At 43.8% G+C, this 12154-nt stretch overlaps 1 protein-coding gene and 1 non-coding gene across 11 annotated transcripts in view; one reads left to right on the top strand and one right to left on the bottom strand.

Moving 5' to 3' along the window:
* Positions 1–12154, top strand: part of MACF1 (microtubule actin crosslinking factor 1) — a 337865-nt gene that overhangs the window by 27275 nt on the left and 298436 nt on the right. The window lies entirely within an intron of this gene.
* LOC122437576 lies at positions 4731–4917 on the bottom strand. The gene has a single exon (XR_006268381.1). It is a non-coding gene; the product is annotated as a U2 spliceosomal RNA (small nuclear RNA).

Below are 12154 nucleotides of genomic sequence, written 5' to 3'. Positions count from 1 at the left end.
AGTGCCCAGAGATGTAGGACGAAGAGGGGAGACCTGAGTTCAAGAAGGAAGTTGTGTCACACCGTGTCAGATTATTTAGAGGTCAAGCAAGATAAGAACTTCTCTGTTAGAAAGGTCACCTTTTCCTGGAGCATTTTCAATGGCAGTATAAAAAGTATATTCCAGAAAGCAGTGGGCTGGGGAGTGAATGAGAAGTAGGTTTTGAAACCTAGACTTTGATGAAGCAGAGAGGAGGAAGGCCCAGACTAGTTAGAGGAGGATGTAGGGCGGAGGGCATTTTGCTTGTTAATTGTAACACAGAATTAAGCATTAACACAAAATTAAGTTTACGTGTTGTTTGGGAAGAGTCAGCAGAGGAAAGAATAAAATTCAAGGGCAGGAGAGAATAACTGATGAAAGCATGAGATCCAGAGTCAAACGAGGAATGTGTCTGATGAGAGAGAGAGAGGGAGAAGGCAAGGATGCAGGTGGTCGAGCTGGTTGATTAGAGGCCAGGGAATTTCTCCTGATGGATTCTATTCTCTCTGGAATTAGGGGGTGAAGTTATCTGCTGAGAGTAGGGGTTGTGCGTCTGTGTGTGTGTGCACACGCTTGCCCAGGTGTGCTCATTCTCTTCCCTCTAACCCCAGAACCACTCAACAACCTGAGTCTAGACACTGAGAAAGCAGACAGGTGGATTGATCCAGGATCCAAGTTTTCCAGTGTAGGTTTGATGGAAGAATAAAGGGTCCTTACAGAACGGGGGTGGGGGGTGGGGGGTGAAGGATGGGGGGCTTCCTTGGTAGCTCAGCTGGTAAAGAATCCACTTGCAATGCAGGAGACCCTGGTTGGATTCTTAGTTTGGGAAGATCCCCTGGAGAAGGGATAGGTTACCCACTCCAGTATTCTTGGGCTTCCCTGGTGGCTCAGATGGTAAAGAATCTGCTTGCAATGCGGGAGACCTGGGTTCTGTCCCTGGGTAGGAAAATTCCCCTTTAGGAGGACATGGCGACCCACTCCAGTATTCTTGCCTGGAGAATCCCATGGACAGAGGAGCTTGGCAGACTACAGTCTATGGGGTTGCAAAGGCTTCGAGACGACTGAGCAACTAAGCACAATATGCAGAGAATCAGGGGTCTTTCTAAGAAAATGTAACATCTGCTTGGTTATCGATTGTATTATTTTCTGACTTTTATTTTGTGCCGCTAGAAAAATTTTAAACTCTTTCAGGGCAGGAACTTTATGTAACTTGTATATTCTTTTGTATCATTTAGTAAAGTACAGGGCAGAAAATGATTTTTTCTCTATTTGTTGACTTAATCTGACTTTTGCATTTAGGAGCATCTTGAGTCTTGACAAGGAGAGAGGCTTTTCTCCCCTGTGGTCTTTAATCCTTGTCTCACTGTCTGTTGTGGGAGTCCTCATGAGCTAGCCTCATTTACTCTCCCCAGGGCAGTTGAGCTCAGGAACATTGGTGCTTTCCATGAAGACTGCAGGGTTAGTATTTCATATTCTGTTTGGACCAGGCTTGTGAAGTCCGGGTTCTCTGCAAGACTAAACAGAGTGGCTATTGTGGAGGACGCAGCCTCCTTTTTGTTGATTTTGGCAGGCAGGCAGCGGACGTGATGGATTTGTTCTCATGACTCAGAACCTCCCCTGCCTTACCTTAGCAGGTTCAGTATAATCAAAGTGAAGCCGCTCAGTCATGTCTGACTCTTTGTGACCACATGGACTGTAGCCTGCCAGGCTCTTCTGTCCATGGGAGTTTCCAGGCAAGAATACTGGAGTGGGTTGCCATTTCCTTCTCCAGGGGATCTTCCCAACCCAGGAATCAAACCCGGGTCTCCTGCATTGCAGGCAGACTCTTTACGTCTGAACCACCAGGGAAGGTTAATATATAATCACCAGGGAAGGTCAGTATAATCACTATTTTTCAAATCATGATCATGTCCTTCAGAGTTTATCTGACCTTTATATCTATAAAGAGTATTAGTTACCCTTTCCTTTGTCCTCTGCTTGCTTGGGTTTTTTACCTTTAGTGTAGAGGGTATTTCCTGGTGTATTAGGTCCCCTTCAGAATTGACTTAGGTCTTCCCCCGGTGATATTCTCTGAGTTGGTTGTTAACTGGTCTGTTCTCCGCGGTGTGACTTGTTTTCTGTTGTTTGTTTTGTGAATTGGACTCTATATTGGGTAAACTTGATGTGAGTCATCCCTGGGAGTGGAAGGTGTGTCTCCACTAATTTGGAGAATCTTTGATCTCCTTTCAGTCCCAGGTTTGGCTGATCCAGTACAGTTTCTAAGTCCTGCAGGAGGTATGTGTGTGTCTGCTTATTTGTTCCTTGCTTCTCCTTTCACAAAGTGCAGTGGATACACTCCAGGGGATGCCACTTTACATGTATGATCACCCTCGGCTAGCCTTGTCATCACCATCAGCCAAAAAATGCCTCTGTTCAGAGCCTCTTTGAATGTAGTACCGTATCTACTACTGAATAAGTGGAGTTCATAAACCCTCTATCTGCCCCCCGGGAATGAAAGTATACAGTAGATGTTACAAATGACAGACAATAAAGAAAGTATAAGCAGTTGAACACATAATAGATGGTTACTCCTTTTTTAGCTATCATTTTTCCAGTAGAAATTCTCCTAAAAAGAGACCTAGTCCAGAGGGAGAGGGGTTTGACAGAGTCACGCTTATCTTCTGTTCCAAGCAGAGTGACGGGGAGGTGCTGCCCATGGCCCTTTGGAGTCAGGCAGTTTGTCTCAGTGCCCTTCCCAGAACCTTATTTCCACGTTCCCTCTCCATACAGCCAGGTCAGGGTCCTAACTGGGCCCCCTGCCCTCTGTGACCTGTGGCTGGAGTGGTAGGCAGGAGACCATCTGGAACACTTGGGTTCCCTGTACAATTGTAACATGAGGAAATTCATCCCAGACCTACTACAGACACTCATGTCCACACAGATTCCAGCAATGAGCCATGGGGTTGCTGTTGGATTGGAAAGAAACTGGTCTGGCCTGGTCTGGGCACCTCTGGGCATGGGAGTGTAGGACCCATCCCAGCCTCTGCTGGTTAGTTTCCCAAAAGGAGAATGGACCCAACTAGTTCAGGCGGGGTGCTTTGAGATCCTCTCCTCTCCCAGAGGACTGATTCATTGTTTTTATTGTTGTTATTTTTAATCAGTATCATAATTCATGTAGTGCTGCCTTTATCAGGAAGAATGGGTGTCTGTGAGGGGCTGGAATTTCCCTCCACCTGCCTGTGGGAGGGAAAGCTTTAGAGGGAGCATTAGATTCCCATCGCCCAGGCCTCCTCTCTGGCATCATCCTGTGGGCGGCTCCTGGGGTGAGGCAGTGGGGCCCTGGCATGAATATGCCACTGAGAAGGGATAAGAGGCAGTAGCCACTGTAGCTGTGGGCACAGGTGGTATGTTAGTAAGTGTAGATGGGTATGGGGGCACTGCTCGGGGGCTAACAAAGCAGCCTGTCATTTCTGTTGCTGTTATTAGCAGCTTCCCTTTGCCTTTGTCTAAAAGCAGAGCCAAACCCTCTGCATTCTTTCCTCTTCCACCTCCTCCTCTTGATTACATCTCACTTTCGGACTTGTAAAGATGTATAATGCCTTCAGCAGATAGCCTTGTGATAATATGGAAAGTTGAATAAAAGCTCCAGAGATTAGAAAGCTGAGTGGGGATTTGATTAGTGGTTTAAGTATAACAAATGTTTTTCTTACAACTCATCATAGACCAAAACTGCCTTGTAGCATTTCTTTTTTTTTTTTTGTTGTTGTTGTTAGTTAACTTTTTGTGTATATTTGTTTGAACTTCCCAACCTAATTAAGGTCTTGTTCAGGGTGTTAGTTAAGTCACTCAGTCGTGTCCAACTCATTGCGACCCCGTGGACTGTAGCCCACCAAGCTCCTCCGTCCATGGGATTCTCCAGGCAAGAATACTGGAGTGGGTTGCCATTTCTTTCTCCATTTCCTTCTTGTTCAGGGTGTAGGTTGTGTCAAATGAGATGCATGTGATGTACCGATACTTGAAAAAACTGAACCACTTTGCAAATGTTGTTGATGGTTATATTTCTTTGTTCTTCCAACAACTTACAGCACCTGCAATGGGTTTTTCCATACGATTGTCCCACAGACATCTCAAACTTGATATGTCCAATTTGGGCATCGTTGTCCCCTTCCCTGCTCCCAGACCTACTTCACTTGCTGGGTCTCCCGCTCAGCTGAATGTCTTCCTCACCCATCCAGGTGTCCAAGCCAGGAATCTGGCTTCATGCAGGTGTCCTCCCTCTCCTGTGTCCTGCCTAAGTGACCAGTCTTTCAGCAAGTCCCATGGATTCCGTCTCCTGTGACTCTCTCCACCTCTCATCTCCTCCAGCTCCACTGCTAATATGAGCTCAGAGCCTTCTCTTACCAGTACTGCTGTGATTGCTCTTTACTCCGACTTTGCTCTTACTTCAAACTCCTACCTGAAAAAAAACTTTCCAAAAGTGTAAAACTATTCACATCGGGTGGTATGTTAGTAAGAGAAGATAGTGTGGGCAGTTTTTTTTTGTCTCTATGTCGGGTGGTAAAGGAAAACAAAGCTCTGAAAAACCATCCCTACGTGTTTCTCAAAGGGTGCCTGTGCAGTTACACACAAGCTGTAGTGAAAAACGAGAAACAGAAAGACCAAAGGCAGCAGTCCTAGTTCTCCATGGCAGACCAACTCAAGTCTACTTTTCTGCACCACTCTTTTTCCCCCCGAGGGGGTGCACCGTTCCTGGAGGTACTGCAATATCAGGTCAGAGCTAGGAGTGAATGGAGCGATCTCCTATTCCAACTTGCTGCTCCAAAAATCCATTTAATATATTGTCCTCGGATAGAGGGCATATCAGATATTAAACTGGTAAGTGTGGGCAGTTTTAAGGAAGCTAATAAAGGCAGAAAATATTTGTTGCTGTTATTAGCTGCTTCCTCTTGTTTACATATTTGTCTAAAAGCAGAGCTGAAGTTCCTGCATGTTTTTGTTTATTAACTCTTGTGTTCCTAGCACCCAGAAGAGTGTCTGGTGTATGCTGTTATGTCAGTAAGTTGGGTCCAATTCTTTGTAACCCCTAGGGCCCCCACCAGGTGCCTCTGTCCATGGGATTCTCTAGGCAAGATTACTGGAGTAGGTTGCCATTTTCCTTCTCCAAGGGATCTTCCTGATTCAGGGATCGAACCTGCATCTCCTGCATTGGCAGGCGGGTTCTTTACCATTGAGTAAGGTACTCAATAAATATTTGTGAAATGAATGAACTGGAAATGATCAGTGGAGCTCACTCTTGTTCCTTGGAAGGAAATGAAATGAGGAATGGAAAAGTGTTAGTAACTTGCCCAAGGTCATGTAACTAACTGGTGCTCAAGCCAGATCTCACCAGGCGAGTGGTGATTTTTCTTTCTTTCTTTTTTTTTAATGAAACCATGCCTAAACACAATTCCTTTATGTGATTTGGTACAGATACACATTATCGGCTTAACTGTGTATCCCTGTGAGCAGGGGTGGGGAGAGGAGACCAATACATATTAAGCCCTAACTGAATGCGAGGTACTTTGTCTCGTTTAATCGTCACAAGTAGCCTCCTGTGACAGTCCCATGGTATTGGTGGATATCACAGATGAGGAGGCCAGAGCTGAAGGAACCTAAATAAGTTCCCTGACGGTCACCTGCTGGTAAGCAGCTGAACTAGGTGTTTGTCCTCAGGCCTGGTGAACTCCACTGGGCAGGCGCCCCTCTTACCTTAAATTTTGATTTTGTCCTCTGAGTTGCTTTAAAGCAACTTAAGATTTTCAAGTCAGACTGTTCTTGAAAATGGTCTGATTTGAACTGCTCCAATAGAGTTGCAGTATTGTTTATTGTTGTTGTTGTTCAGTTGTTACGTTGTGTCTGACTCTGCAACCCCATGGACTGCAGCACACCAGGTTCTCCAGTCCTTTGCCATCTCCCAGAGTTTGCTCAGATTCATGTCCATTGAATTGGTGATGCTATTTACCCATATCATTCTCTGCCACCCCCTTCTCCTTTTGCCCTCAATCTTTCATAGCATCAGGGTCTTTTCCAGTGAATTGGCTGTGTGCATAAAGTGGCCAAAGTACTGGGGCTTCAGCATCAGCCTTTCAATTGAATATTCAGGATTGTTTCAGTTTAGTTCGGTTCAGTCGCTCAGTCATGTCTGACTCTTTGCAGTTCCTTGGACTGCAGCACGCCAGGCCTCCCTGTCCATCACCAACTCCTGGAGCTTGCTCAAACTGATGTCCATCGAGTTGGTGATGCCATCCAACCATCTCATCCTCTGTCGTCCCCTTCTCCTCCTGCTTTCAATCTTTCCTAGCATCAGGATCTTTTCCAATGAGTCAGTTCTTCGCATCAGGTGGCCAAAGTACTGGAGTTTCAGCTTCAGCATCAGTCCTTCCAATGAGTATTCAGAATTGTTTACCATAAGCCAACCCCATGGAATAGAGGGAGGGATCGTGGTGACAGAGAGGGGTCTGTGAAGCCCTTGAGTCAGTAAAACAATCCCATGCTCTGGGTAATGCTATCCCTCCATTCAGTTACATCACACAGAACTGAATTTCCGACTTGTTTTCTAACCTGGGCACCCAGGACCACTATAGAAAGGCTCAGGCCAGTGCAGCCCTTCTGAATGTGTTTGGTAGTGTTCATAAGCACTAAGAGCACAAACAAAGACAATACCTAAAATGTAGGACAGGTAGAGCAGGAGAGAGGACCGAGCCTGATTGAAGCCAGCTGTTTCTGTAGTTAGTAGGCAGACCGTAATTACCTGCGTTGCTCAGAGACCTAAACTAGAGTGGGGGTGGGGAGCGGTCACACCCATTATCCCTGGAGAAGTGATGGGAGTAAAGAATGCTTAGTTTCCAGTTTACCCCAGGAGCTTAAAGGAGTCACATGTGGACTTTTAGGGGCACCTTGTCACCCAGATCAGCCAAGCATAAGGTTAACATTGTTTTTGTTAGAAATCCCCTTAGATTCCCCAGCCATTCATTTTGAACTCTCTATTAGCTTCCTCTCTGTAGCTTTGTGTAGCCTGCCTTAGAAAAGGGAGTGGGGCCCAGGAGGGGAGAGGAAGGAGCAGGGAAGGTGGCAGAGAAACAAAGACTTAATTAGGAGGTTTCTCTGTCTTTTGGGAGTTAAAGTCCTTTTCATTAGCTGATTGCTGAGCTGGGAATGGAGACCCAGGAGGAGGAAGAATTGTAATGGAAGCAGAATAGTTAGACACTCTGTGACCCAGGACTAGCAGCATCCATGGCTCCTGGGATCTTGTTAGAAATGCACAGAGTTAGACTCCGCCCCAGAGACTTCCCTGGTGGCTCAGACAGTAAAGCGTCTGCCTGCAATGCGGGAGCCCTGGGTTCAATCCCTGGGTCGGGAAAATCTTCTGGAGAAGGAAATGGCAACCCACTCCAGTATTCTTCCCTGGAAAATCCCATGGACGGAGGAGCCTGGTAGGCTATAAGTCAGTCCATGGGGTCACAAAGAGTCGGACACGACTGAGTGACTTCACTTTCAGGCTCCACCCCAGACCTGCTAAATCAGTTTTTATTTTAGCGAGATTCCCAGGTGATTCCATGCAAAGTTTGAACAACACCAAGTTGGTAATAAACAAAGTGGTTCAGTGTAAGGGATTTTGGAGTCTGATAGATCTGGGATTGAGACCTGGTTTGGCCATTGAATAGCTGTGTGACCTTGGATGAATTCTTTAATCTCTCTGTGTCTCAGCTTCCTATCTGCAGAATAAGGGAACTCTCTACTTCATTGGGCTGCTGGGGAGAATAAATGAAATACTGATTCTTTCTCCAGTTGATGGTGTCTTAGATTTAATGAAATTTAGTAATGTCTGTATCAAATACTGAGCCTGGTACAGAGTAAAAAATAAATGTTATTGCTAGTAACTGAATTAGGCAAATTTACAGGAACAAGGAGCCTATTTCTCATTTCTCTCTATCTCTCAATGAGTGCATTTGTCTGCAGTTTAATAAAACTACAGTCAGTATGTGTATCCTCTTTGATGTTTTACTTAGCATTATTTAATAATAGTTGGAGCAGAAGCAGTTAACAAATATAAAACTTATTAATATTCCAGGCACAAAAATTTATGTGTATCTTTATTCATTCAGTCATTAGAGTAACCATGTGAGACAGATCTCCATTTTCAGATGAGGAAACCAAACAGAGATAAAGTGACTTGCCCAAATCACACAGTTGGTAAATTGCAGAGCCAAGATTTGAACTGAGGTAGTCAGTTTCTAGCATCTGTGCTCTCTGTTTTCATGTATTACTGTTATCCTCAAACTTATGGGATGTAATGAAAATCAGGAGACTTGGGTTGGGTACCTAATTCTGATACTAACTTATTTGTGACTCTGGTCAAGTCACTTTACTTCTTTGGGCCAATTTCCTTAGGTAAAAATGGGAGAATTAAATGGGATTTATAAAGTCTCTTTATTAATTCACTCAACATACAGTGCTTGAAATTAATAAAAGATTGTTAATTGGTTCAAAAGTACTTGCTCAAGCAGGTTGGTTTAGTTAAAAACACGGGATTGGAATCTTGGCTCAGCCACTTTCTGGCTGTATGATGTTGGGTAACTTACCTAACCTTTCTAAACATTGATTTCCTCACTAGTAATGGGGAGATGGTTCATACCATGCAGGGATTTATGAAATTTGAATAAGATAATGTGTATTAGCACCTAATATCCATGAGGCACACAGTGGATACCCAATGTACAAGAGTTCTCTTTCCTTCTTTCTTTACATCCAGGGATGGTTAAGGAAGCAGATAAACTAGGTTCAAAAGGAGTAAGAATCTATATTGGTCCTAGTGTCTTTTTCCCATAGTGGTATTTTCATTTTTGGGGAAAAAAAGTGTATATATAGCCAGGTCCTGTCATTTTTAAGTAATCCACCTTTGATTTTAAATTAAAATTTGCTTAAAAAATACATAGTTTATGAGCAGTTATTGTTGTTTAGTCACTAAGTCATGTCTGACTCTCTTGCGACCCCATGGACCGTAGCCCACTAGACTCCTCTGTCCATGGTATTTCCCAGGCAAGAATACTGGAGTGAGTTGCCATTTCCTTCTCCAGGGGATCTTCCCCAGCCGGGGATCTAACCCATGTCTCCTGCATTGGCAGGTGGATTCTTTACCACTGAGCCATCAGGGAAGCCCCGTTAAAGTAGGATAAATGCCAATTTAAAAAAAATGGTGTATTGCTTTCCTGGGGCTGCCATAGCTAAGTACCACAAACTCAATGGCTTAACGCATTATTTACCAGAGATGTATTAATACATCCTTTGTTACCCAAACATTGTTGGCCAGAGATGTTTCAGTATTCACTTACATAACAAATTGCTGGCCACCCGCATTAGTTTTCTGCAAAAATTCCCCAGTCAATAATGTGTTAAACAACAAAAATTTGTTGTCTTGCAGTTCTGGAAGCTAGATATCCAAAATCAGGGTGTCACAGGATTGACTTCTTCTGAGGCCTGTGAGGGAGAATCTGTTTCAGGCCTTTTGCCCAGCTTCTGGTAGCCTCAGGCATTCCTTGGCTTGCAGATGGCCTGTCTCTATGTGCTTTTACATCGTTCGTGTGTGTCTGTCTTTTTTATAAGAAAACTAGTCTTATATTGGGTTAGAGTTCACCCTGAGGATCTCATCTTAACTTGATTATTTGTAAAGCCCATATTTCCAAGTAAAGTCACATTCACAGGTGCTGTGAGTTAGGACTTAAACATCTTTTGGGGAACACAATTCAAACTGTTTGTTCAGCTACTTCTAACCTGGAGAGAAGAGCATGTGTGAAATTAACTTCTGCTTGTCTCTGAGAATTTATTACTAACTTTTTTTTTAACTTTATAAATGTACATACATATATCTCCTCCCTCTTGGACCTCCCTCCACCCCACCTCACCTAATTCATCACAGAGCGCTGAGCTGAGCTTCCTGTGCTTTATAGAAGGTTCCCACTAGCTATCTCTTTTATATATGGTAGTGTATATATACATCAATTTGAAGGAGTGTTTCAGAGTCATATGATCATGCCGAGTTGATGTTCGTCTGCAGGTACTGGAACAGGTTCCGACTGAACTGTTTGGTTACTGCCCATCTTTGTGCCAGATAATGGTTTGAAATCCTCCTCTACCTCTCAAAATCAATAGGAAGTTTTCATGTGAGCAGAACAGTGATTCTCCTACTTAAAAGTTTTTTCCCCAGCTTCTCAGGGCCACCTGCTCCCTGTGGCTCCCAGCCTCTTCCTCCATCTTGAAAGTCAGCCATGTTGAGTCTTTCACTGTCCTTCCGCCATCTTCCCTCTCTTCACTACAATTCTTTTGGTAGGGACACAGGAAGAACCCAGGCTCACCCCCTGTCCTGCTAATTCTGCACCTTGCTTTCGGCATCATTTAGGAAAGAGAGGGGAAATGGATCTGATACATAGCATCGTAGGATATGTCTTTTTTTTTATGCACTGAATGGATTAATAATAATAGCTCCCATTAGTTGAATTTTTACCGTGTGCGAGGGACTGTGTTAAGCACTTTTTAATATACACTAGCCCATTTAATTCTCATATCAACCTCATGAAGTAGATATCATTATTATCATCATTTTACAGAGGAGAAAGTGTAGGCACTTGTAGCTCAGTTGGTAAAGAATCTGCCTGCAATGCAGGAGATCCGGGTTTGATTCCTGGGTTGGGAAGATCCCCTGGAGAAGGAAATGGCAACCCACTCCAGTATTCTTGCCTGGAGAATCCCATGGACAAAGGAGTCTGGCAGGCTACAGTACATGGGGTCGCAGGAGGTGGACACGACATAGCGACTAAACCACCACCACAGAGGAGAAAAGTGATACTCAAGCCAGTGAAATAACTTGCCCAAGGTCACATCTAGAAATACAACTCTGTGGGACAACAGAACTCCTGCTCTTAACCACCATATTATACTTTCCCTTCATTTCCTTGAATAGAACTACTAGGCCCGAGTCTCCTCCTTTTCTCTAAAAACTCCTAGTTCTGGAAGTACACTGACTGAAGGGTTGGGGAAGTGACCTTTATGTGCATTTTTTGGAGTTCTTATTGTTCATGAGTGGGAAAGGGAGTGCGACTTGTGACTTCAGTTGGCACTTCTTACTTAGTGGTTTCAGTCTTGCCTAGGGGCCCTAGTCAGGTGTGGGACATTGTGAGTTACTTTAAAACAAAAAATACTGTTCTAGAACTGAAGAGGAAAACACACAGGCTTCCTATGCTTGTCTAACTCTCATTATGATTACAAAATTATACATGCTTATTGTAAATTTAAGCAGTACAAATTAAAAGGTGAGAGTTTCCAAGTCTTTCTCTAGTCCCACTGGTCAGGGTAAATGGTCTTCTAAGTTTAGTTTGTATTCTTTCAGCTTTCTCCTTGCCAGGCTTACTGGTTTGTTTGTTTTTTTTTTTAATTGAGGGATAGTTGATTTATAGTGTTGTGTTAGTTTCTGGTATACAAAACAGTGATTTAGTTATTTATATGTATACATACATATATATTCTTTTTTATATTGTTTTCCATTATGGTGTGTTGTAGGATATTGAATACAGTTCCCTGTGCTATAGAATAGGACCTTGTTGTTTACCTGTTTTATTTATGGTAGTTTGTATCTGGGCTTCCCTGGTAGCTCAGATGGTAAAAAATCCGCCTGCAATGTGGGAAACCTGGGTTTGATTCCTGGGTTGGGAAGATCCCCTGGAGGAGGGCATGGCAACCCACTCCAGCATTCTTGCCTGGAGAATCCCATGGACAGAGGAGCCTGGCGGGCTATGGTCCATGGGATCGAAAAGAGTCGGACACGACTGAGCGACTTCACTTCACTTCAATCACAAACTCCTGATTTATCCCTCTCCCACTCTGCTTTCCCCTTTGGTAACCATAAGTTTGTACTCTATGTCTGTGAGTCTGTTCCTGTTTAGTAAATAAATTTATTTGTATTATATTCTAGATTCCACATTTAAGTAATATTGTGTGGTATTTGTCTTTCTCTTTCTGACTTCACTTAGAATGGTAATCTCTAGGTCAATCCACATTGCCACAATGACATGATTGCATTCTCTTTTATGGCCAGGCTTACTCTGGGCTTCTGTGGTGGCTCAGT

The sequence above is a fragment of the Cervus canadensis genome, chromosome 2 (genome assembly GCF_019320065.1).
Source record: "Cervus canadensis isolate Bull #8, Minnesota chromosome 2, ASM1932006v1, whole genome shotgun sequence".
Classification (NCBI taxonomy): Eukaryota; Metazoa; Chordata; class Mammalia; order Artiodactyla; family Cervidae; genus Cervus; species Cervus canadensis.
Note: the sequence above shows the minus strand (reverse complement) of the source record. Positions and strands in the feature narration are given on the sequence as shown.